The sequence below is a fragment of the Vanessa cardui genome, chromosome 23, assembly GCF_905220365.1.
Source record: "Vanessa cardui chromosome 23, ilVanCard2.1, whole genome shotgun sequence".
Lineage (NCBI taxonomy): Eukaryota > Metazoa > Arthropoda > Insecta > Lepidoptera > Nymphalidae > Vanessa > Vanessa cardui.
The window spans coordinates 3,353,467-3,379,030 of NC_061145.1; the positions used below are offsets into that span (position 1 = coordinate 3,353,467).

The 25,564-nt window shown below is 30.9% G+C and overlaps 1 protein-coding gene across 1 annotated transcript in view; it reads left to right on the forward strand.

Annotated features, from left to right (window-relative positions):
• LOC124539665 (mycosubtilin synthase subunit C) overlaps window positions 1-25,564 on the forward strand; it is a 74,149-nt gene that overhangs the window by 20,735 nt on the left and 27,850 nt on the right. The window lies entirely within an intron of this gene.

Consider the following 25,564-nt stretch of genomic DNA (forward strand, 5'->3'; position numbering starts at 1 on the left):
AATTTTGATCGGATGCATTTGAGTAAAAAATGCTAAATTTTGAATTAATAATAACTTTTTGAATTTTGAGCTTATTAATAACTTTATTTTGTATCAATAGCTTCTATTTATTTATATCTGTGGCTATTGCGAAAATAAATAATAATATTTATTTGACTTCTATTTGACCCTGAATACTTCCTTAATAAATTTTACAAAAATATCAAGTGTACGAGCTGCCGACAAAGTGATATTTAATACTGCAATTAATTAATAGTAGTTCTTTATTAATAATTAATAATTAAACTCAATTATAATAACTTTATATTGAAACCGGAATACGTTAAAATAAAAATTTCAAAATATTCAGACAAGCTGTCTTAACGGCCTAAAATTATACGAAGTTGAAAGTTCTCGAAACTCTTTCGCAGCCGACTAACGTATAATAAACTTACGTTCTAAATTTGAATTTTCTAGACTCGGTAGGTTGTTTTATGAACGGCCAGGACTAATTATTTTATATGTATACATTGGTATACATTAGCACATATCAAAATAAATCGTTTTGTATGTTATATGCTTTATTTCACTCATTAAAAGTAAACGAGAGGTCTGGGGAGGAAGATTTACTTCCCTCGCTCTTGAACTCCTATCATACCCAAATAAGATTCACCTTTAATCAGGGATGAAAATATATTTATAATTAATACATATCTTTTCATTAGTTATAATGAATATAGTAATGCCATTAATTCTTTAAAAAGTTTTCATTACAAACTATCTATTGCTTCGAGGTAGAGATTGATGCGTTTTATTGATAAGATTCGTTATTTGAAGTATTAAAAGCACAATCTTCGTAACTTTGTCGGATAATCAGACACCGAGACACACATGTTACACGTTCGAAATAAGTTTAAAATTCAAATAGCACACACGCACACAATATAAATGCAAATGTATCTATATCTGGTCGTGTTATAAATTTGTCAAAACACTAGAGCTGGTCCGGAGAACATACTCGAAAGTCAGCGCGGAGCACGATTATGAAATGTCAGAAATTGACATGACGATATTGATTGTAAATTTATAACATACTAGAAGACACTCGCGGTTCCGCTCGGGTTTTACGGTTTTAGTTGTCATTTGTTAGGAAATGTCCTTTCTTGGAGTTTATGCCCATGGAACTCGCAACACCAGGGGGCCTCAGGTGCGTTGTCGTCCTTTAAGGAAGGAGTACGCTTTTTTCTTGAAGGTTCCCAAGTCAGATCGGTTCGGAAAAACCGCCGGCGAAAGCTGGTTCCACAGAGTGGTTGTGCGAGAAAATGCCGTTTTGAATTTTCTGACATCAAGCTAGTGATGAAATTTCGAGTTTTGACGAGATGTCCGAAGGCGAAATCATCAGCCGGGATTAATCCGAACCATTCCTCGGAATATTCCCCGTGATGAATTATGTAGAAGATGCAGGTAGGTCTTTAGATTTTGGCATAAAGACTACTTCTTTATGCCTATGATTTATCATACCAAATTAGTTCAGTATTTTTTTTCTAAAGAGGAATAGATAGACACACAGAGTTACTTTCTCATTTATAATATATTACATATAAATATCCACATAGATTCACACAATTCTTCCAGAATAGCAGTATTAATCACTTTCAAATTTGTACATACATTTTAGATTCAAATTGAGTAATGTTCCCATAGCATTCATCTCATAGCTTAACTAAACCTATTAATAAAGCAAGACTTCATTTCTAAAGGTACACTAGGGAACTGTTTATATTCAGTTTTGTTTAGTGGTTTGTTATAGTTAATACATTTTTAATACGTACCTACGCGAACAAAATTCTGAGACAGTAAATTAATTATAATTTTGTTTTGGTATTTATGTATATTGTAATGAATTTATATTGTTGGTACAAAAAGCTCTCGAATCTATAACGACTGAGAAAAGTACTAATCCCTTATTAAATTCAAATAATCGAATTTATTCCACTATGCTGTTTAACTGTAGGTTTGTGGGTACTTGTACAAAATCTTATTATCGTTACATAAGATTAAGTTACAATAAGCTCAATTTTGCACTTTAAAAACGCCATTTTATTTTCCGTGTTAAAAATGTTAGGACGGCGATCTTTGAACCAAGTTTTCTATTCACTGGATCGAAATCAAAACATCTAATAATTACAGTAATATCTTATTATTATAAATAATTCAAAAGTTAATATAATCTAACTCGTATTAACAGTATAAATAATTGTTTTACCGCAAACAATTTTTCGATACTTTAATTCTAAATTTCAATTTCGCAATGCGTTTTGCATATGTTTTGCATTAATCAATTTGTTCAAATGATTGTGTTATGAATATTTAAATTAAGAACGAACAAATGTTCTAGAGAGTTCAAGATAAATCTCAGATACCTTAAACTATGCTAAGGAGCGCCTTAACTAACCGTTAAATATCTTACAGACTATAATATTAAAAGTCTACTTTTAATGCAACAGTTTCCTGTATGTATTATTACACATGTGTGTTTAACATCTTTTATTGAGCAAGATACAATTGACGATGATGCATAAGGTATGTTATATATATGTTGTTTCAGCGGATTCGAACGCGTTATCTTCGATTAAAATCAACTTGTTCTATCTAACCAACTATTTTGGCGAAATTAAGGGTAATTGTATTATTGTAATTGTAGTCTTGTTACTTTATTTGACAATTACTATTGATTAAGAAAACCTTCGTCAGTTTTCAAATTCCTTTATCAAGTCTTAAACTCATAGTACGTTTCGAATCTAAACATCAAATAATTGCGATGCGATATGTCATTCTCGATCGGTAAAGCAGATTATTATCGCTCATACTGAGCACACGAAAATAGATCTTAAGGTGACGAACCTTTTCTTACCCCGACTGTACATATATTTACTATTGAGTTATCTAAGAGTATAATTACTTTATATTCTGTAAAACAATTGTTGTATTGTAATGATTGCTATTCTCATCAAACCAAGCGGTTTAGTTAGTATAACGGTTTCAACAATACCGGTTAAAAATCGGCACAGTTCAAACACTAACATTACAAATACAATATGTATTTGATATTTGTCTAACTTCTAGTCCAAAGAGGCGTTAAGTGTTGCGTACATTTTAATCTTATGTAATACATAAAACAACGAAAGGAAACACAAAACCTCTATATACATTCTGTAATTAAAATCGTTTTGTATATTATAAAAGTTGATAGACTTTACGCTTTGTAATTTAATTGATGTTATGCAAATACGGGACCTTGATTTTTAACAATACATATAATATTTTTGTTAGGTCTTAAGTGCGGATATATAATACAAAAGAATTAAAACGAATCTTTCTCGTTTGTTCTAGAAGCTTTTTTATTTCTATCAAACAAACTAGCAATACTTTAGCCGAGGTATATTAATGTCTTATTTTCCTCCGATTAAGAGTAACGCTTGGTTTGACATATGATAATGAACCAAGGAGTCTGAATTGACCATATATCTTTCACATCACAACAAAAACAACATCAGAGTGTAAATTTCCCACTGCTGGGTTAAGGCCTCCTCTCCCTTTTGAGGAGAAAGTTCGGAACATATTCCACCACGCTGTACCAACGCGATTTGGTGGAATTTCTTTGTAATTAGACACATGCAGATTTCCTCACGAAGTTTCTTTCACCGTTGAGCACGAGATGAACTGTAAACACAAATTAAGCACATGAATATTCAGTGGTGTCTGCCTAGTTTGAACCTGCAAATATCAGTGAAGATGCACGCGTTCTAACCACTGGGCCATCACGGCTCGTCACATCACTATACAAAATTATTAATACTAGTATACGATTCCCTCACGACGCACAACCAAGAACATACACTAAGAAAGGATTTCGAAATTTAAAATGTACAAGGAAAACGGAAAATACTTTTACTTTTGCGAAATCGTTACGCTAATCTCACTCTAAAGAAAATAAGAAATTCAGCACTGTAATATAAAAGCTAGAACATTAAAATGTACCAAAATAGTTTGAATTGCTAATTGACTTGTGACGTTCTTTGCATACGAATAGTTTAATGTAGGCGATGTCTGTGCGTTCACGTGTCCAGGCCCGTGAGTCTAAAAAATAGATTGTATCACGGTCTTCGTTAGTATACTACAAGAGTTAAGGGTATTATATTGAGGACGGCCATTGGTGTATATTTACGCTACCGCGCTTCTGATTGGTTGTTACGAAAAAGCGATTAACTTTTTAACGAATCGCTAACTGGTTTGGCGGATATATAGTTTTTGGTTTCTAGAACGCTCTTTTGAACGGTCGATTGCATGCATATTAATAAGTACTATATTTTATCTTGCGAATATGGCAAATAAATTAATTATGTTAATAAAAAACATCGATTTCATGGTTAGAATTTTAACTTTGAGTTCTATTCAAAAATGTATCTACATCAATGATATTCTAATAAACAGATATGTTATCCCCATACTAAACAACAGAAAAAAGTGTGCCGCACCGGGGACCGTTTATTTTACATTTCGTTACAAGTAAAAAGGATAGCTTGATAAAGACAATAAGTGAAAGGGATAACTAGATCTTTTAATTACGCAAAACGTATTACTACGTAGTTATGATGTATTATAACGTATTACTGGCATAATTATGATGAAAACGACAATTAATGACATATCTTTTTACTAGAACATCATTGATCTACATATAAAAAAAATTCAATCCACATATCATATTGGCGTATGGAAGTACTTTTTCAAATTAAATGAAATTAAAGAGCGGCCTAATCGCTAAAAAACCAAGACGTATCCATGTAGATTTTGGAAATAGGAACTATTTAAACTCAAACTCAAATTGCTTTATTCTATATAGAAGTATTACACTTTCTTATTGATGGTCAATTGAAACAGTACCGGCGGTTCGGAAAAGAAAATACCCTGACCTGAAAAGAACCAGCGAAAGAAACTCAGGAAAAAAATATGGCAACAAATACCATAATTTATAAAATACAAATAAATACTTAAATTCTTATTATAATATGGTAAAAGCTAACAGTTACATTTTAAAAGTACTGTTACAGATTTTTTTTTAGTGTGTGAGATGCTTGACATTCTGATACAAGTGTTTACACACTAAAAAAAAGAAAGATTTTTATGAACAATTTATTTTTTTAATTTTATTCATTTACACGAAAATTAAATAATATATACACGTCTACGTAAAATATATATACGTGTTATTTATTTAACGTACAATTCAACTTGTTACGTCTTGTCAGTGTTGTAACATAACAAGTCGTGCATACAAAATATCTAAGAGAACAATCCAGATCAATTTTGTCGACAACTCTCGTCCACGTGTTTTGGCGCGTGTTTTTTTAGAATTGAAATTAAATAAGACCTTCACCGTAGAAACGAAGAAACATATATTTCGCAAAGTAAATATATACAAGGCTGTTATTTTTATTACATAAACTTAGGTTTAAATAATATTTAAGATTAAAAAAAAATAACAATTTATTAAATGAAGTAAGGATAATAATATATATAGGTAATACAGATAATAAATCAAATGATGAAGTTTTTTTTTTAATTTTCCATAAAACAAAAATGATAGGAATATTTTAACGTCTGTGCTGAAAGCGAGCGTGTCCTTTCAATAATAAACAATTGATAAACGAAAAAGCTAAAGTTAATTTAAAATGTTTAAATATAACGTAATTTTGGAAATTATTCTCGCTTAAAATTTTATTACTGCTTGATTTATTTGGCAGTTTGTAAGTGTTTACGACACTAATAAAAAAAATATGTTTCTTCATCCAATTAATTAAGGATTATCGTATTATCTCTTATTATTCCACATCAAACACAAAAAACAATCCAAGTCAATGCTCGTGTAAGACAGCCTATGCTATCGCCGATAAACAATCAAAATTCTTTCTTGCACTCAAAAATACACCTTAAACCTTAAAGATAAACCACAAATTAGGATAACACACACCCTGATTGATTGTTTCCTGACCTACGAGTACCAAAGGATTGCAATCTGTGGATCTTCAGGCGAAGATGCAATTGTATTTTGTTATTGAAATTTTATCTCCATGTATAGGTTATAAGGTCGAATATCGTTTGTGCAAAGTTTGTTGACCTAAATGTGTAAGATAGACCTTGTGGACCGCTCACTTCCGACAAACCAAGGAGATACATTGTCCGGTAGGATTTGTGACCAATGTACTCTTCATTCATGTGTCTTTCGTATATGGAGAGCGTCATTATAGCTGATCCGTACGAGTCTAAGTCATTACGAAGATAATCCGTTAAGTCGGTTTAAATAGTACGCCCAAAAACATATCTCCAAAAAATATTTATTTTCGTTTTTTATTTAAGTTATAATCTCAATAAATATCATAATTTTAGTGTTAACAAATCGGTCTGCGATGGCCATGATTTCTTTCTACCGCTAAACATATCCTTTATTATAGTTGTGTTTGAGTTTGGACGGTGAGTTAGGCAGTGTAATAACAATTAAGGAATATAACATCTTAGTTCCCAATGTTGCAATCTTTAATATTTCTTATAGCGGCATTGTTCACTTTAAAATTATTTTTATTTAATTATTATTTTAGTTTGAGTATTTGTTGAGTTTTTAGACATGATTCATAAGTTTACTAATATAAAGTAATTGTAGAGTAGCCGGTTCTCCAAAGTAAAGTCCCTAAATATCAATCGAGTATTAAGTACACCGGTTTTCATGGGTACACTCAAAGGCTTCGATTCCCGGCTGAGTCGATGTAGAAAAAGTTCAATAGTTTTCTATGTTTTCTTGGTCTGGGTGTTTATGGTACCGTAGTTACTTCTCATTTTGATTTATTTCCTTGGGAAATCAACAATTATAATTACACCTAATAGTAAAAAAAAACAAATATGTGAAAAATATAAATCAATCAAGTCCAATCATCCACTTAAAATTAATAAAAACAAATTACATAATACATTAAAAATTAAAACAAAAACAAAAAGCACAAAATGCAAGTGAATATTTTAATAATATGACGTAAACTAAATTCACTAATTTTTGAGTTAAATGTATCTATTTGTTTACAACTTGTGTTATAATTTTTACATGCACGTAACAAGAACATATTCTTTGAACAGTCACACTTACAAAGGGGTACAAAAAATAAAGTATTATTAAGGAGACTCTTAAAATCAGATTTGCTGCTTTAGTTGCTTACATTGAAAATAGAGCTGAGATGGCCCAGTGGTTAGAATCCGTGCATCTTAACCGATGATTTCGGGTTCAAACCCAGGCAAGCACCACTAAATATATGTGCTTATTTTGTTTTTATAATTCATCTCGTGCTCAGCGGTGAAGGAAAACATGGTGAGGAACCTGCATGTGTCTAATTTCATCGAAATTCAGCCACATGTGCATTCCAGAAACCCGCATTGGAACAGCGAAGTGGAATATGTTCCAAAATCTCTCCTTAATGTGAGAGGCCTTAGCCCAGTAGTGGAAAATTTACCAGGCTGTTACTTTACTTTTTTTTTATTGGAATCAGAGTAACGTATGTGATTTTGTCCGATATTTATTCATTTAATGAAAATTCATGAACGTTGGATGAGCTTACTTGAATTTAGTAGATTTTGTTGAAGCTTAATTCTTTTTCAAAATTATTCTTAAGGTTTTGTTGTAAGCTTAGGTACCTTAGCCCTTTATCAGATGTAATGTTTTACACCTGTAAATATTTATAAATTCGGTTACAGCGAACATAACATTACATTTTAACTTTTGTCATTGAAATTGCATCGATTGTGTAAAAAGTATTTCTTAATTATTATTTTGAACATTATTACATACATTGACTAATGATGATGCCTTATAATGACTGATGACGCCTTAAAATCAGGTCGAACTCTTTTAGCTGTATTATAAAAAAAAACAACTAAGGGATGTGCAATTTTTTTAACTGGCAATAATTAAATACTACAGCGTCCGAGTTGTGCAAAAATGTTTGCCAAGTTCTAAAAATAAATATGAATAATTACAAAATTCCAATTAACACATTACGTATTCTAATTCCAAGTACACTCATTTTAGTAAAATTAACTAGATATTCTATTAATAGAGTAATTAAAATAAAAAACGAATTAATTATAGCACCGTTGAATATCAAATTTAGAAAAAGAAGGTCGAGTTATTTTTGATAAGAAAAAAATAAAAATAGCCTTTTTAAAAATAGAATAGAGGTTGTTAATATTAAATTAAATATTATTTGAATAATGTTTAAGTCTTGACATTTATCAATTATATTTACATAAGATTACTATAATTATTCAAGCATTTATTTTAATTTATCAGAAAAAAAATGTTCCGTAATTATAGAAAATATTTTATTTATTTTTTTTTAAATCTTAAATATTCTCATACGATTTTTAAGGTCAGTGCAATAACTTTTTAAATGACATTATCTATGTCATTTGTTTTTTTTTATCAATTGCTTGACACCCATTGAACGTCACCATAAGGGATACAGCTAGTGCATAATACAAGAATCTTCTATACATATAATAATAATATTAGAGTGTCTGTAATATTAAAATATCCATTTTTTGCTAGATACATATATATAAATATATACATGATACATATACCAAAATAACATATTTTTTAATTTTTGTATGTCTCTTTGTCTTGGCTAATTTCTGGAATGGACTGTTTTGATAATAATTTATTTTTCTAATTTCCTATTTATAACTTGAATTGTTGTTTTATTTATGAATATTAAAATGATTTGTATTTTTTGTTACTTAGGGAAACAGCAATATTATTCCGTTTACTGGAACTCATCCCTTTAAACTGTATTAAGTAAAATTACGGGTAGAAAAAACATCTTAGTACAAGCTTAGAACACATTGGTGTCACAAGGGATGATTAATATTTATTTATGAACAGACAGACAGTACAGACATTGGTTTTGGTTAAATACTCCAAAAATCACTACCGAGTGGCCAGGTTACCTGTCTATTTAAATAAGATCTTTATTAAGACGAGCATATGGGCCACCCGAGGTAAGTGGTGACCATCACCCATAGGCAATGACGCTGTAAGAAATATTAACTATTCCTTACATCGTCAATGCGCCACTAACCTTGGGAACTAACATGTTATGTCCCTTGTTCCTGTAGTTACACTGGCTCAATCACCCTTCAAACCGGAACACAACAATACTGCGTACTATTGTTTAGCGGTATTCCTGATGAGTGGGTGGTACCTACCCAGGCGGGCTTCCACAAAGCCCTATCATCAAGCCTCTTCGATCTTTAGTAAAAAATGATACTTTACAAAAAATACGTGTTAGACGTAAAATCATAAAATACAAGAGTAATTGCCCCCAAAACTATTGTGTAATAAACGAAGGTCGGCCGCTGCGTTTTATGAATTTAATGATCACTTACGAAACTTACCGACACCTTACTATGGATTTTCGATCTATACTCACTCACTTAATTCAAATAGAGTTTTACAAGAATGGTTGAATCGTACTTTGCAAGATTTATAGAACCCTGTCAAAATAAAGGTATTTGGTTTTTTGAAGCCAATTTAATGGTGATATTACGCAGATGAATCTGTTTCAAAGACAAAATCTTTATTTGACATAGTCCATCCCATTATTTTAAAATATATTTGTCATTCTTTCTTATGTTAGCTCCTTTAGTTATATTATCTGAGATATTATCCCTTTGTGACTCTAGTTACAAAATCAAAATAAACTTTATTCAAGTAGGCTTTTACAAGCTGTTGGTTGATTATTTGTATTCCAACAAATAAAAATAGGTCTCTAATAAATAGATTGCGTTGTAAAATTATAGAAAAAATGACCAGTAACATTCTCCAACCAATGTATTACATTATACATCATCAATAATGGGAACAATTCTACCAGTTTATAACGGTAAAAGTAAGTTCTCGATACTATTCCGATCTAACATCGATTGAATCGTGACTTGCTCGATGTGAAGAACAACTTAACGACAGTGAACACTAACATTCGTTCTCGAACTAATTTTTTTTTAGAAAATTGAGCTCGGTGTTGGCTTGAACACATTTGGATAGGTACCAATCACCAGATATTCCACCGCCATGTATCCGCCGCTAGGATTACTGTTGTGTTCCAGTTAGAAGGGTGAGTGAGCCAAAAAAACAGGCAAGTAAGTTTCCACAATTGCTTGTGTATTGGTGATATAAGGAATGGTTAATATTTATTACTACACTGGTGGTAAATTTGCAGGTCCGCTATTCATTATATTACAGTTTAACGAACGTTATTATTTCAGTTTTTAATTGAAAATAAATTTCTTAATTTCTATCACTTTCAATTGATTCTGATAATTTTATACGACTTCGTTTTCATGGTATTTCTGATAAGTAAATTTTATTCCTGTGAAAATATTAAATAATTCACAAACAGTCGAAAACGATGGTAGTGGTGATGTTGCATTAAATCGGAATCTGCAAACGAACTGCATTCAAATATACGCGAAGTGCATTATCCTAGTAGTACTATACTAATTTATTATTGACTACATTTGCCCCGTGGGTATACGTATTTAAATTTACGTTATGTCATTTAAATTATGTATATTAACATACATATATTCAGGTAAAGTAACAAGTGCAGTCTTGTTGTGTAACGTCTATTGTTGGGCTAAAGTAATCCCTTTAAGGAGATGATTTACATTAATTACACCACCCTGTGTAATTGGTTTGGTGAATAAAAATGTGACAGATTCATGGAAATTATTCACCAGTTTCACAATGTTTTCTTTCAACACTAAGCATCATAGGTTGACGGGCATATGGGCCACCTGATGGCAAGTTGTCATCATCACCATTGACCATATTGATATATTGACCAGTATTTGCATTACCAATGCGCCACCATCCTTGGGAACTAAAATGTTATGACCCTTGTGCCTGTAGTTGTACTGGCTCACTCACCCTTCAAAAGCCCTACCAAATCAAGATAAGTAAACAATTTTGATGATAAGTTATACATATAACTATTTATTTTTATTTACATAAAACGATATGACACTAAAATATGAGAGAGGACACTAATTTCTGTAATACAGGTCTTTGAGCTTAGCTCAGAAATCAGGGACTTTATTATACTTTGTAACTTTTTATGTGAATAAAGATTATTTATTATTATTATTATTTATGCCTAACACCTGACAGCCAACCCCTTAATCGCCGCAGGTGACGACTAGTAATACGTATAAAGTACTACTCATTCTCCTGACCGAATTTCGTAACGACTGCCATTCTCACGGAGTCTAGATAAGTTCAGGAATTATACAGTAGTGTGAGTGAGTCAATACAGGTGCACTTTCTATTCCTTCATTTCCAATCGATCGGAACGCAATCCAATGCAGAGATAAGGCACAGGATTTATGGCTAAACTGCTAATAAAAGCTATTAGTTTACAAGCGACTTAGGTACGATAACCATTTATCCGTATGTTCAATTCACAGTAGGAATATATTCATTGAACGGATTTACGCTATCGGACCTCCGTGGGAGAGAAGTTGACGACAGTTAACAAAGATTTTAGAAGCATATATTAAGAATTGTTAATAAATAACGATTCCTAACAAATGTTATCTAGTAGTAATGTATAGAAATAATAAAATATAATTTTCATTCTTTTTATTTATGTTTTTGTTAAATCTATTTTCATGGTTTTTTTTAAATTAATTGTGGCTGTCAGGTCCTTTTTTAACTCGGTCTCCGGATCTCTAAATACGGAAAAGCGCTTTAGCAACAACTACAGCCTCGACTCTTATTTTCTTGTCTAAGCAATAAACTTAATATGAATGAAATAACATAATAACGTTAACATAAGTAAAGAAATATTTTTTTCGTTAACATTAAAAAAAATACGTACATTTTCAATTTTTTTCTTAAATTTCTCATAATAAATCAAGCTTAATGAAAATAATTCGCAAATTTTGTATTTCATAATCAAAAGAACATAATCAATTCTGATAATTACACGCAATTACGAGACAAATATAATTGCAACTAGTATTATTGGATCTTAGATAGACACATTCAGAGTTCAAGAAAATTCATATGGATGTTAAAAGGGTTCCTTCCAAACATAGAGAAGACGCTTTTCAGAAAAAACACCTTTAGAAAAAAATTGTAAAAAAAATCTATTAACTTTGGTAAACTAAGATTTTGTCCTATATACATATAATGTATGACTCACAAGCCCATCAAATTGTTACACAAGAAACAAAACTACTGTTATCTATGGGTTCATTTATGTGAAGATACTTACACAGACGATCTTGTAGTGCATCCTATTATCAAGTAAATAAGCTGTAATCTTCAAATTGTAAAAACATTAGCAAAACATTACACCAAAATCCTCCGACTATATTTTTAGTACTTTTACTAGGAAACAACCAACAAAAACATCTAATAAGCATCTTTATGCAATAAAACAGAAGACATCGCAAATATCAAATCTAAGTAAGCAATAGCGGTCAGTTCAACGAGCGTGAAAAGTGCACTACGTTGGGTCACAGAAAAAAGATCATAAGGGAAGTGATACATACGAGATAATACAAAGAAATCCAAGCATGGCGGAGCGGTGAATGCACTTGAATCTTGAGCAAAGTTTTCGGGATCAAACCCAGACAATATCTATTTTATTTTTGTATTTTTCATGTTCGATTGTGAACGATAATATTTTGAGGAAAATTGCATAAGTTGCATAAAAATCCACCCATATTGGAGCTACGTGGTATAAATATCAATACTCATAAATACGAAAGGACGCTTCAGCCTAGCAGTGGGAAATGTACGAACTGTTATATTACTTAATGATAAATGCCAGTAAACCGCTTACCGTGTCCAATTGTGTAACCTAGATATCAATTGTTAAGTTTACGTTTTATTTCTTACAGATAAAAGATCGTAGAGTTATCTTTCATTTATTTTTACAGAAAATATAAATTGTTATTGTGTAAGATAATTACATGTACATGATAAAAAGTGTAACTACTGAGTTTTTTTGTCGGTGCTTCTCGATAAAATCTATACAGCGTGCCACTGGTAGCTTTATATTCAATCTAACCTTGTGCAATGATAATTCGTACTATAAAATTTTAATGAATAAAATAACCGATTTCAATTTGTTAGAACCGAACGGTTTTCAAATCTGATCGTAATGACAGTTCTGAGGTAATACAGATTAAAAAAATACAATGTTTATTTGTACGTAGACAGTATATCTCTGTCTATCTCTATCATTTTATCTTTTTTTTTAATTCTGGCTTTATGGCTGCAGCTATTCTGCCTTCGGATTATTCCCACACTTTTTTTTTTTTACTTTGACATGTGGCAAATGATAGCACAGATAATTTAAGGAAAGCGTAAACACGCTCGAGCATTTAAACGTCTTAAGAATTTGACAATCGATTTTACAAAACAATTATATAGTATTTAATTATTAAAATAAAAAATAATAAGGTTCTTAGCATGCTGGGCTCTTGATGGCACTTCCGTCCTTTCGTTCCGTCACTTTACGTCCGAGGTACAAAATAACCTTGGCGGGAGACTGTACAAGAAGTCCGAACCTAAATTCATAGAGATTAACGAACGCTGTATGCAATATGTGTGCGTTTTAATGATACTCCGAGTATATTTATCATTAAAAAATGAAAGTACTAAAGTCGTTTACTTATTACAATTTTATTTGTTAAATGAAGTTGCTTAATTTCGTTATTATGAATGCAGTTTTATACGACTCGCTTAATAAAATATTCATTGGGAATCAGTTTAACAAACAATTGAATATTAAATAATTCATTTGAGAATTGATGACGCTATTTGCAATACGAAGTGAAACGTTTGTTTGTTAACCTAAAACGTATCCCTTAATATCATCATGCGTCACCTTGAAAACATGAAATAAATAATAAATACAAAAATAAGCAAATAAAATAGATATTGTCTGGGTTTGATCCCGAAAACTTTGTTCAAGATTTAAACGCTCTCACCGCTTCGCCATCTTGAATTTCTTTTTTTTATCTCGTTTCTATCATTTCACTTATAAGATGTCATATCCCTCCCTGCCAGTCTCATGTCAAAAAAAACAGCAAAATAAAAAATGAAAATAATATAAATTTCTATTTACATCCAATCCATACTCTATATAGATAAAATATACACAATGACAGTGTTGGCGTATATATAATGAACATTTGCATTTGTTTACGCACACATACTAACTTATTAATATCACCTGCATGCACTTGGATGTATGTATCTTGTAAAGTGGACATCGTCACCTGATATTAATCAATATAAGTGTATTATATTTCAAATTTCGAATTATATTTTTATGTTATGTTAATCTCACTCACACAAAGACATTTCGTATACACAAACGTCATTAATGCAAGTCAATGATCTAAATCGGAGGAGCGTGCCTTCGTGAGTTTACACATACATATATACAGTTCAATAAAAATTATATATAATTATTAAATGACGACAAAACGAGGCCTCATTGATTGAAATCAATTGATAATAATTTATTGTAATAAAAACAATCGATAAAGTTATAACGGTTATAACAATTAATGTAATAACAATAATAATTTACATAGCCTACCATCGATCGACCTTCGCCTACAAAATTATGAGATAAAAAAAAATTGAGCGAGCGCAAAACGACACGCTCCGATGGTTCAGTGTACTTTATAGAAAAAAAATATATCGGTCAAGTGTCAAAAAATTAAGTTCGAAAACATTTAAATTTCACGGTCGTGTCACTGCTATTATCAGTCTCATTGCTTTTGTCATTGTTCAAAAGATCTGTGCGATAATAATGTTTATTATAAAACGAATTCAGCAAAACTAAATTCCATATTTAAAATATATTGCCATCTCTCTCTCGGGTTTTAAAAGGATAAGGACAACAAACTATTTCAATTCCTTTATAGATGTATATTATTGAACGAAACCGGGATTGATTTTTAATGTTTTTTTTTTTTAATAATATTTTGTGCCAGGGATGTAATGTAAGGGATGTAAATGGAGGGTTTATATAGCGCTGTGATGGGGTTCCAGATATTTAAACAAGAAAAAATAAATAAAATTGATTCGGATGACGTAGCACGCAGTAATCTATATATATAATAAAATTGGAGTGTCTGTTTGTAACATTAAAAAAAGGACTTTTTTACTCAATGCATATGCGTATGTACAAACAGTACAAATACCAAAATAACATTTTTTTACAATTTTGTTTGTCTGCATTTCGGTCTGTTTGTTCGGGCTAATCACTGGAACGGTTGGACCGATTTTGATGGGACTTTCACTGGCAGATAACTTATATAATAAGAAGAATAAGTTTCTCCTTATTATATAAGTTATCTATAGCCTAAGGGCTACAATAATTTATTTTTTAATATATATTTTTAACACAGTTAGTCTATACTAATCTTATAAAATGTGAAAGTAACTCTGTCTGTCTGTCTGTCTCTCTGTCAGGAGCAAACCGCTGAACCGAATTTGATGAAATTTGGTATGAAGCAAACTTGAACTCGAAGAAAGGACATAGGCCACTTTTTCTACTAATATATAACAACCAACCCCTAAAACGCGATCAAAGCCGCCGGTAATAACTAGTATTGGTATAAATATTATTACTTGGTGGTATATATTATTATTTATTATTTATTATTAATATATTACTTGGTGGTAGAGCTTTGTGCAAGCCCGTCTGGGTAGGTACCACCCACTCATTAGTTATTCTACCGCCAAATAACAATACTCAGTATTGTTGTGTTCCGGTTTGAAGGGTGAGTGAGCCTACAGGCACAAGGGGTTATGTCCCTTCTTATATATATTTTGGTTCCCAAGGTTGGTGGCACATTGATGATGTAAGGAATAGTTAATATTTCTTACAGCGTCATTGCCTATGGGTGATGGGGACCACTTACCATCAGGTGGCCCATATACTCGTCCGCCTACCTATAACATAAAAAAATATGTAAGACGTACCTAAAAAAATATTTTTTATAAAAGGAATATTAAAACTTCTATACAATGGAACGTCATAATGCAATTAAATTCATGATACCATAATGTCTTGAAGTCATTTCCTTATATTCTGTAAGAATATAATATAAAAATTGCATCAAGGAAGTCTTCAAATCTCACGATAAAGTTATAAAATGCGTACTTCACTGTACTTTTATTAATATATAACATATACTGAATATATAAATATTAACTCACGTAATTAGAATTAATATTTGTTGCATTTATTAATGCAATACAATGAATATAAATAACATTTCAAAACATAATAAATTACCGTTGTCTAATATGATAATGGACTTACTTTTTTTTAAATGATTATATAGTTGAGATGGATTAGTGTTTAGAATATATAACATATAGTTATCAAATATTATTCATAATGGTGTATGCTGGCTTATCGCTTAGAACAAATTTATAATTAATCTTAACCGATGATTTCGAATTCAGAATCAAGGCGAGCATTACTATTATGCTTATGATTTTAAATAAATATATATTGGACATGCAGGTTTCCTCGCGATATTTTCCTTCACCGCTGAGCACGAGATGAATTATAAAGACAAATTAAGCACATGAATCAGCGGTGCTTGCCTGGGTTTGACCCCGCAATCATCGGTTAAGATGCACGCCTTCTAACCACTGGGCCATCTCGATTGCCTTAGCACATTAGTGGTAAATTTACAGGCTGTTCACGTTGAAGGTTTAAACGATATTGAATAAATCAGACAAATTCTACGAAATTCTATAATGATTTCCGCTTAATTAATTGAAATTAATATTGACTTTGATGTGACAAGTTACAAACATTGAATCCAATTTGTATCACTCAGACGAAATAAGATATTGTAATTCTATTCAAAGTTTCGTTAATACATGGGGGTCGCCACTTTCGAGAGAGATCTTAGGACGTTTATAATCTAGCGTTAATCTTACTATCCTACTAATATTATAGAAAGTGTGTGAGGATGGATGTATGTTTGTAACTCTTTCATGAAAAAACTATTTAACAGATTTGGGTGAAATTTTACAGTAATATAGGTCATACATTAGATTATCACATAGGCTACAATTTATAATGATTTCATGTAATTTGGTTATAAAATAACCATACATATCAATTACCCGTGCAAACCGGGGCGGGCCGCTAAAGTTATATGTATAGAAATAGATAGGCTAGTTTCGTGCTATTTATTTATCATTAGGGCTATTTCCCAATACACCTTCCAATATTTATTGGGAAATTAAAACACCACAATTATGATTATATTTTCTAGGAATACTTTTTTTATTATATTGTAAGATGAGGACCAATCCTGCGGAAACAGAACGAATGGTATCCGTATATATGTATAAAATTAATTAATATTCAATGCACTATTTTACGATATGATATTTGTAATTGATGTCTGTCGACTCCTATTACGATCGCTAATTGAATATGATGTTAATATAAAAGAGGTTTTTTTTATAATAAGATAGATTGTGCAGATTGCAAATTGACTTCATCTAAAATTTATCTAGATTATACCACTCAACACAAAAAAGTATTAATATATATTTATACCTTTTACTTTGCTTTGTTTAAAAAAAAAATTAAACGCAAATTTATGATCAATCATCGCTAACCGGTTTCCGAACATTCACGCGATCAAAACTAACCTAGCACAACGCGTCGAGAACGTACATTTTACACCAATAATTATGTAATATAGTCATTATACAGTAAAACATAAGTACATAAATATTTTTGTATATATAATTATGCGGTAATGCCGCCGTTCTGTATATATTATGTAAATTATTTGTATATACTTACTAATATTATATATTCAAGAGTAACTCTGTTATCTCTTCACGCTTAACTGATTTAGATGAAATTTTGTATGTAGGGAAGAATAGGTTATTATTATTTCATCTAGTAGGTTTGTGTGTCTACACAGTTCGTCAAGTTAAATTTTGGGTTCGATCATGCTTGTATGTAATAAACTACTGTGTAATTTTCTCTGAAATAGTTAGGTACTATTCGAAATACGAAAATATGTTTCTGGTCTCAAATCATCTTGATAACTGACGATTAAAATATATGATATCGAAGTATCGAATTCGAACACCTTCGAAAATATATAAATTACATTTGAAAATATAATACTGATATCATCACATTTACCAGCTCGTAATTGACAAAAATACTATTATGAATTTAAAAAAAAAACGAAAATAACTAAATAAATCCTTTTATTTATTTTTTTAATTCTCCAAGGCGTGCTGTTGAATCTGGGCTTTTTCCTTTGCTTGACTTCATCTGAACTAAGGCGGAAAACATTATTTATTTCATTTTTTTTAGTATAAGGAAATGTATTATTTTTTTAATACTTTGTCTTTTTTCCCTCGGCAAAAATGTCATTTGCCAGAATTATTATGAAATTATCAAAAATAATTTTTATGAAATTAGACACAGAGGTTGCTCTCGATGTTTTCCTTCACCCGCCCGACCACGAGAATTATAATAAAATTTTAACAAAAAGAAAAACCGACTTCAAACAAAACACTATATTAAAACAACTAAAAATGCACTAAAATTAATAAAAATAATTGCATATTTAACATATTTTTAGAGTCCTCCAAGGTGAAATGAAATGAAAAATATTAGACTACTTAAAAGTCGATTTACGATTATATAATGTAGTTATAATTATTGCTATATTTGGAGTCGGTGTCAGCCACGGGCACAGGCCTCAACAATTAAAAGAAAGAAGCGATACAAGCCCCTTGATTGATCCAGTACATTATAGTATAAACGGTAATTTGTAAAAAATATATTTTTAACGTATTCTCGTATTGTTTTTTATGGATATACTATAGGGTTTTCTTGGCTGACACCGACTCCAAATATAGCAATAATTATATTTAGTATCAGTATTGCACCCGTGCGAAGCCGGGGTGGGTAGCTAGTTGATTATAATATTCGACTATGATAATCGACTATGATTCCGTTATGTGGGTATGTTTATGTAAACATACCCACATGTTTATGTAAACATACCCACATAACGGAAGGTGACTTAAATATCCAAATAACCTATAAATAAAAGATTCGACCGAGTATCGCTAGCGTGCTCCTCAGAATAGTTCCGTTCCCTTCCGTTCCGTTACTTTGTCATGGATGCTATGCTCAGAACCTTACCAAACTTTCACCAAACTACCCTTGGAGTAATTATTTTATAATAAAAAAAGAATCATCAAAATTGGTTAACGTTATTTTCGGTTATTCACCTATTTCTCGCGCATATACATAATGCAAATTTAAGACTTATGTCGTTTTCATACGGATACCATCGTCGGAAAAAAATAAAATAAAAATGGGACCCCACGGGAAGCACTACCTTTCAAACAAAAAAAATTATCAAAATCGGTCCACCCAGTGAAAAGTTATGAGGTAACAAACATTAAAAAAAAATAAAAAAATACAGACGAATTGATAACCTCCTCCTTTTTATAGTCGGTTGAAAACAAATTAAGCATATGAATATTCAGTGCTTGCCTGGGTTTGAACCCGCAAACTATTGTTAAGATGCACGCATTCTAACCACTGTACCATCTCGGCTCAATGTATATTTAAATGAAATAAAAGTTTTTGTGATAAAACACAATCAACAGTATTGTAACGCACGAATTAGTTCACTCTGATTCTAGTATTATCAAAGAATTTATTCGAAGCGTTGACAATAGTAATTGAATGAAAAACACTATAGATTCATTGACTCGGATTTAACGATCAATTAAATAACATAATTTAAATTATAATTTAATAGAACAATGTTCGCATTGAAACACTCCAGTGGGAAAATTCATTGTGTTACGCTGTTTAAAACAATTGTAACATTTTATCTAAAATTGTATTGAATTAATTGAATTTGAATTTATAGTACGCTAATTGATGATATCAAATAGAATTTTATAATTAAGATACTGAATATAGCGTATTGTGTGGTATATCGGCGTATTACGTATATCAATATCACAATATACATTGTAAAAATATTTATATATTAATTCATTGTTTTTTTTTCAAAACAGTTTTACAATTCCTATGTCAAATTGCAAAATATTCATTTACTACTTTTATTTATAAAAATGTCAAATAAAAATGTATCGATTACATTAATATAATTCTGTGATTAAATATGACTCAGGTAGCGTTGAAGATTATTTATAAATATTTTATTTAAAATAATTCACAGCCTTACATTATAAACAATTAATTCATTTCTATCTTCGTAATAAATAAAAATGAATATTTATACGTATGTACATATGTATTTTTCCATTCGTATTAATATTAATATAATGATTTGTTATATCTTACATATAAAATCGCTTGACGATAAAAGATTAACGTCTTTGCGATTCCGGATTAAAATAATATTTATATAAGTCACTGAATTTAAATTTAGAATAATATGTTTATGAATTAAAACTTAGATTCGAAAAATTAAAAAAAAAAAAACCATTGTCATTGCCTAACAACCTTCAATGGAGTTCATGTCAACACTGAAATAGAAAAAAAGAATACCGTTCGTGAGAAATTAAAAAAAAATAAATAATATCGAAATACAATTGCGTGAATTAAAAATAATTTGCTTTATTCTATGAAGTATTCCCCTACAATTATATCAGACTGCAACCAGCGCGCCGTAATCGAAACGACCTCAAATGAAAATAGCGGTTTGTTAAATAAAATAACGCTAACGCAATAATTATTTCTACTAACCGAGATTGGGTATGTTTTCAGTTCATTTGGAGTTATAATTGTATTTAATAACATACTTTTCACTACTTCTAATCGTATACTTCTTACTGGACAGAAGTGTTTTGTTTACTAAATATCACTAGAAATTATATAATTGTCCTTTATAATATGTATTGTTTATGTAATTGATAGTTAGTGAGGTACTATTTAATTTGTACTTAACATTAATTATATAATATTTGTAATTGAACATCAAACTAACTAGGTTATATATCTGGTTTTATTAAGTAATTATATGTGAAAATAAATTATTCTTCAAAGAAAATATTATAACAAGTAAAAATAAAAAAAAATATTAAAACAAAAATGGTTTTATGCAGTGAGTATGACACGCAAATATCAAAAGATGATTGTCAAATCGTCAATACTGTAACGGCAACAGCCCGCATTGGAACAGCGTGATTAATCTCCAATCCTTACTCTTGAATAGTGAGGCCTAATCCCAGCACTGGTTAACTTACAGGCTAATTTTACTCGTGGAAATTTAGTGGAATTTCAGTCATCCACATTTGAATCTGGAATCTGTTATATTTCCATTCAGAATCAAAGTCCAAATCAAAGTATTTTTTATTCAAATAGGCTCGTAAAAGTATTTTTGAAAGGTCATATTACTGTGTTTTTTGTTTTTATTTTTTTTTTTGTTTTTATAGTATAGGTTGGCGGACGAGCATATGGGCCACCTGATGGTAAGTGTTCACTAGCACCCATAGACAATGACGCTGTAGAAATATTAACTATTCCTTACATCGTCAATATGCCACCAACCTTGGGAACTAAGATGTTACGTCCCTTGTGCCTGTAGTTACACTGGCTCACTCACTCTTCAAACCGGAACACAACAATACTGAGTACTGTTATTTGGCGGTAGAATAACTGGTGAGTGGGTGGTACCTACCCAGAGGGGCTTGCACAAAGCCAAGTGTGTGTTGAATTAGTAGTTTGTGTGTGTGTTAATTGTAAAACACCACCGGTTCCGAACCGGCAAGTTCGTAGTTACTCCCTTTTTGACATTTAATTAGAAGCTATGAAATGAAATGAAAATGTTTTATTACGGACAACTTTGATCCATAAAATTGTTAGTAAATAGGAAATAATTTAAAAACTTATATCGATATTAGTAGCTATACAATAATTAATAAATTTCAAACTAAAAAGGACGTATTCCTCTGTGCCATTTGTCAGTAAAGTACAATTTCATTGTTATATATCCCGCTTCAAATTAATCAATAAACATACTTTTTATCTTTAATATAATTTTCTATTGAGTAATATTCTTTATGTATCAATGTTTTTTGTATATGAGTTGTAGCTTTTTAAAAGGGCAAGTTAGAAATCGTGTGGTCCGTGCTGCGCATTAAATTATAAAGGATTTATTTTCATTATCTAAGTGTACGTACCTCGTATAAGGAAGTGTCTAGTTAAGCCCGTATTAATGAAATGTTTACTTGCATACAATCATTTGAAAATTTATTATTATAAGTATAGAATATATAGGTAATTGTTATACACTGGAGGCTAGTACGTATGTGGCTTTTTAATTTTGTCGATTTAGATTTTGTCAGAGTCAATATATTAAATTAAATAGAAAGAATTGTGTTGACGAGATTCTGTCTGTCAACAATATCAAGTTACCTTTGGTAATCCAAGAAATATTTTTTCTACTACATTTTTTTATTATTATTATTATGTTATGTCCACACTGCCGTTAAGAGCTGAGATGACCCAATGGTTAGGTTAGGTTAGTCCCTTGGCTTCTACCTAAATAAGAGCGCAAGGTTACATATTCACTGCCGATGAAAAAATAATGTAAACCCCTAAATCGAAAAAAACGCTTGAAAGAAATCATTTGTTTTTGGAATGATCAAATATCAACAGTATCAATTTTAAGTTTAGTAAGGTCGAACTGGTTCAAACCGGTTCTTTGATAAGATTCAAAATCAAAATATAGCCTGTTCCAGTTTTACAGGATTATATTAAATGTAAAACCACTACTCGGAATGTAGATCTTACTGAAAAGGACCGGCAAAATCTTAGTAGTTAATTTTTTGCCTCATATCCAGTACATAGTAGTGTCAATCAAATATATACGATTAAATTTATATATACCTACTGCTTAAAATTAAGAAATACTATTATTTATTATATTAATATAAGAGTTGAACTAATGCGAGAATCTATAGCGACAAATAGCATCGAATGGCGCGATAGGGTGCTATTTCTATTGTTTGTATAGATCGGCAGTAATCTTTTTATTTAATTTGCCAATGCTTGCAAATGCATCTAAGTTGTGTCGTGCTATACATTATTTATAAACAAAAGATTTCAATTATTAAGCGGTGAAGTTAAAAATATCTACGGCATTTAATTATTGAAAGGAATACCTTGTCCCAGGAAGGATTTATTGGCTTTACGGAGTTGGAAACTTGGCGTTATAAACTGGTCACTCGACCGACATTTACTAACAGAATAAAAAATCTAGTCGGACAACTGACCATTATATGATGAACACAAGATCTTTGCATCTTACTTTTAATACACATCGATCGCAAACACTAAGACCTTACTATTTGTAACAAAGGTATTATTTACGGTACCTCAACGATAATAGTTCAGTCTTGGATCAATGACGACCTCCATGCTTGAGAAGTATACACCGGTTTTCATGGGTACGCCACTCAGAGATGCCGGGTTCGACTCCCGGCCGAGTCGATGCAAATATCCAGCAATCCAAATGAGTACACAATGCACATGAGTGTACAGGTTTTGTTACGAAGTCTTACAACCAAATAAGAGTGGTTTGTGCGTCGGTTTTCATGGGTACACCATCCGGTGTCCCGGTCGAGCCGATATAGAAAAGTTCATAAGTTTTCTTTGTTCTCTTGGGTCTGGGTGTACCGTCGTTATTTCTGATTTTCCATAACACAAGTGCATTAGCTACTTACATTGGGATCAGAGTAATGTATGTGATGTTGTCCAATATTAAAACAAAGCGCCCCAGAATGACTTTTTTAAGTTGAGATCACCAGAACATGCACCCGTTTGTTATTCTTAAGATGGGGTCAATTCAAGGACATGAGTTTAACAACCTCAAAACTAGAATACATCAGAATTAGGATTTGGAAACTACAAAAAAGGTCGCATGTAAAAAACTAACATAACGAAATACAATCCCTCATATTTAATTCAATAAATAATCTTACAAGTGAACCAACGAAATGATGCCTTTATACTCGTTTATTGCGTCAGATTATTCCCATCTTTACATAAAATAATAGCTCGGTATGTCCGCATTTGTAACGAGTTATGTACAAAGCTTACGCCTTTAAGATATATTGTTAGAATGTACTATAAAAGTTTCATATACGCATGAATCATTAATAATATAAACAATCGCACTGATTTGATTTGGCGTCTAATCTATACTGATATCCCCGACCCGCCCATTTTCGTACGGGTGCAATACTGACACTAAATATACTACAGAATTTGTTTATTAACGACATCACATTACAAACTTCTAAAATTATCAGTGTTTTTTACTATATTAGCCATGTATTATATACAAAGACCTTCCTCTTGAATAACTCTATCTATTAAAAAAACGCATCAAAATCCGTTGCGTAGTTTTAAAGATTTAAGCATACAAAGGGATATAGGGACAGAGAATGCGATTTTGTTTTCTACTATGTAGTGATTATAAATGTGAAAGTAACTTTGTCTGTCTGTTTCCTTAAGAGCAATTTTGAGCTGATAAAGGTAATCGCTTCGATCTAAATCTAGATTTATTTAAACGCCTTAGAATAATATTTTAAAGGACGAGCGGGACTATAATTACTGGCACAAGATATGTAATTTTAGACTACGGTTGGGAGCATTTCTTTTTTATTAATAATAGTTTGAGTTCTTGTTTACGAGCTAAATACAAAGCCAATGAAAAAAAATAACGCGAACTTCCCCGAAGTGGAATAAAAACGCTCGATAGAAATATGACTATTTTAAAAATGGAAAGTAACCGTAGCAGTATTGTAATAAATAATAATACTTAAATATGCTCATTATTAAATATTATTTGTACAAGTGATTACAGTATTATTATATAATAATGACTTGACGACTACGATTTTATGGTTGGAAGCGCATTGACAATGTGAGGTGTTGGTAAAGCCTATAATGTGAACACGACATAATTGAAAGAAACCATTGTATGGCATTCGTAGGCAACAGCGAATTTTTCATCTAATGGTAAGTGGTTACTACACGCCACCATTTTTTCGCGCGAGCGAAACTTATTTGTCAATAAACTTTGGACGCTTGTATGCAGGCCTTGTTAAAAGGTTTGAAAGGTTCATGTTTTGAAACGGCAACAATTCTGAAATAAAAAATAATCGTCAACCAAACACAACAAACTTTGTTATTTTTCATCAGTAAATAACATTCCTTATTTTAAAAAAATTGTGACATATATTTTATCTGTGATTAAAAAAGTTCACGCTACCTTAGAGATACAGATAAAATCGAATCGTTTTGTATCGATTAATTGTAATTACTTGCATTAAGTTATTATTCTCTGTTATGGAAACAAATCGCACAAACTAATGTATGAGTATATGTAA